The following is a 3,358-nucleotide window of genomic DNA, read 5'->3' as shown; positions in this document are numbered from 1 at the left end:
ATTCTACAACAAGAAACATAAAAGCTAAAATAAAGATGAAATGCTAGATTTACTTCTGGGATACACTACCTCTGGGATACCACACTCCAGCCCCCTAGATTAGAGCATTAATGGGAGCGGAAAAAGACAAGTGACAATTACATGAATAGTTATGGAGAAGGGGAAGAAAATGGAAAACCACTCTAGTATCTTTATTAAGAAAATCCCAAATGGGGTCATGAAGAGCAAAACACAACTGAAAACAACTGAGCAGGTACATTAATGCAGTGTTGGTGGAGCTGTGAACTAATCCAATCATTCTGGAGAGCAATTTGGACTTATGCCCAAAGGGCTATAAAACTGTGCATACCCTTTTGACCCAGCAATGCCATTTTGTTTCAACAATACAGCTAGCAGCTGCTGTGAGGGTATAAAACCAACAACAACCAGATCATAGAACGCTGCAAGCCCAGGTTATTTTGATCTGTTTTACTAAGGAAAGCAATGTTAAGGGGTTAACAATCTTACTTTAATCCAGCAAACAAACATCATTCACTTAGTTCAGGGGAAAAAGCCAGCACCCCAAACTTCAGAGCAAACCCAAATTACAAACATCAACAGACAGACCTTGTCTGATTCAAATCCCAGTACATAGTCACCAGAGTTTAACAAAGTCCCAACATGCAGGTTTACAAGCTGGAGGGCTCTTAGCTACAGCTGCCTGGAGTCTCCACATCAGTGTGCCACCAAGACCAAGAGCCCTAAGCAAATAGCTCTGTCTCCCCTTTTTATGCAGTTTCAGATGTCATCAAACGTCATCTGAGTGACCAGAACTTGGGTTCCTTTGATTGGCTCTGGCGTTAGCACCTCCCTTCATTGGCCCCACCTGGAGCTCCACCTTAGTTACCAATTCACACCCACACAGGCTTAGCACCTAATAGATAGGGGTTTGGGCCTGGGGTTTAGCACCTAGTAAGACTCAATCGAAGACACTGAATTAATCAAAGGAAACAAAGGTTAAACTCTTCAAGGATCCCCAATACACATTTCTAGGGCTGTATTCCAAAGAGATCTTAAAAATGGGAAAATATTTATAGCAGCTCTTTTTGTGGTGGCAAAGAATTTGGAAATTGAGGGGATGTACATCAATTGGGAACTGGGAACAAGTCATGGTATATGAATGTAATGGAATACTATTGTGCTATAAGAAATGATGAGCAGATAGACTTCAAAAAAACCTGGAAAGACTTAAATGAACTGATACTGAGTGAAATGAGCAAAACCAGAAGAACATTGTACACAGTAACAGCCACATTGTTACATGACTAACTTTGATAGACTTGGCTATTGTCAGCAATGCAAGGATATTAGGCAACTCCAAAAGACTCATGATTGAAAATGCTATCCACATGCAGAGAAAGAACTTTGGAGTCTGAATGCAGGTGGAAGCATACTATTTGCTCTCCTTTTCTTTTGTTGTTTTGTTTTGTTTCTTTTTTCTCGTGGTTCCTCCCCTTAGTTCTAATATTTCTTTACATCATGACTAACATGAAAATAGGTTTAATATGAACATATAAGTAGAGCCTATATCAGATTGCACAGCATCTTGGGAAGCGGGGAGAAAAGGGAGGGGGAGAACACTTAAAAACTCAAAATCTTATGGAAGTGAATATTGGAAACTAAAAATAAGAAATTAATTATATAAAAAAAGAAAAGGCTATCAAAAGGTTATTGTGTTTAGGAATCAAAAGGTCATTGGTGACCAAAAAAGAAAGAAAGAAAACAACTGTACAACAACAACAACAACAAAAAAGAATGGCTCCTCGTCCCAAGAGGCTGGTCCAATGTTCCTGACCCTAAGGGAAGGTCATCTTTGCGGCTGAGTTACCCAGGTAGTCACTAGACCAGATTCGGTCCTGGACGAAGTTAGCACCTACTGAGAGAAGGTCAGAATCTTAGAAATTTTCTTTTTATTTTTTCTGGTGATTGGTAAGTGGTTTTATTGTAATCTAAATAATGGCTTCTTAAACTTTTTTGACTAGTGACCCCTTTTTCCCAGAGAAATTTTTATGCAATCCCAGGTACACAGGTATATAAAATAGGCACACAAATGAAACATTTACTGACAATAAATCATAAAGAAATTTATTTTAAGACAACTCTCTGGTATACGTATAATTTTACCATTTATTAAAGATGAATGCAAATTGCACACTAAGGAGATGGATGTGCTTGTTTATTTTTACATAAAACATTAAATATTGGCAAAATACTTGATACTGCAAGACACAGATCATCTTAAATGTTTTTCAGAATTGATCGATATTTTTATTTTATAATTATCAATGCTGAGAATGCCTCTTCACATAAATACGTAGTACAAAATGGCAGAAGTACGTTTAGGTTCATTTCAGAAACTGTTGGAAATTCTGCCCTAATCCCAAGCCAAAATTCATTTAACGTTTTTGTGTGTACGGTAAAAACACAGCAATTCATAACATACAATAGTTTCAAATCTGAGAGGAAGTGTTTCTGGAAGGTTTTGTTGCGGTTGAGTGGTGTGATGGTATAAGCAGTGCAAAGTGTGCATATTGTGTGTTCAGAACCAAGGTGTAGTAAAGTTGAATGATGACAACATGGGCAAGCACTGCCAGAAACATCTTGGATTCATTACACGCTTGATTTTGAATTAATTTTTCATCATCGTGTTCAGAAACCTTTTACTATTGCCAAATTTTTTGCAACCCCCACATACAGTTAAGCAACCCCCTACTGGGTCAGGACTCACAGTCTAAAAAGCATGGATAAATCTTCAATCATTTGCATTTCTCATTGGTAGAAATCAGTTGCTCAGTGTTTTGTGTCTGCTCTAGGGGCAGAGTCAGTGAGACTTGGGAGAAGAAAGATTCTGAGTTTTCTAGCTTCCAGAGTCAAGAAAGAAAATCCTGTTCCAGATTCTATTCAGAAAGAGGTTTCAGAAGAGAGAGAGAGGCTCTAGGAAGAAGTCTCCATAAAGAGGACCCAGTTTTTGGTGCTGAGCTGGAGTATGATGGCAGCCAGAGGCAGTGACCCTCACACCAGTGATGTGGAGGAAAACGCCTTGTAGCTTGTCTTCCCCAAAGAGTTTGAGACAGCAGAAACTCTTTTAAATCCCAAAGTCCACATGCTTCTAGAGCATAAAAAGCAACAGAATGAAAGTGCAGAGAAGGAACAAGAACTTTCACAGGTTTTCATGAAAATTTTAAATTACACTACACATTTTAGTCATTTTAAAAACGGGAAAACTAGTGTTCTGAGTGTGTTACTCCAGAAAAAAATCCATAAATTGGAGTTGGCCTGTTTTGTCCTGAGAGAGCAGAAGAAGCTAAGGCTCTGATTA

General features: G+C 38.4%; 1 pseudogene; it reads left to right on the top strand.

The window, feature by feature from the left end:
• Positions 1–3,028: 3,028 nt before the first annotated feature.
• Positions 3,029–3,358, top strand: part of LOC118852732 — a 413-nt pseudogene continuing 83 nt past the window's right edge.

This window comes from Trichosurus vulpecula, chromosome 6, assembly GCF_011100635.1.
Source record: "Trichosurus vulpecula isolate mTriVul1 chromosome 6, mTriVul1.pri, whole genome shotgun sequence".
Lineage (NCBI taxonomy): Eukaryota > Metazoa > Chordata > Mammalia > Diprotodontia > Phalangeridae > Trichosurus > Trichosurus vulpecula.
The sequence above is the reverse complement of the archived record's forward strand: the minus strand, read 5'-3'. Positions and strand labels throughout refer to the sequence as shown.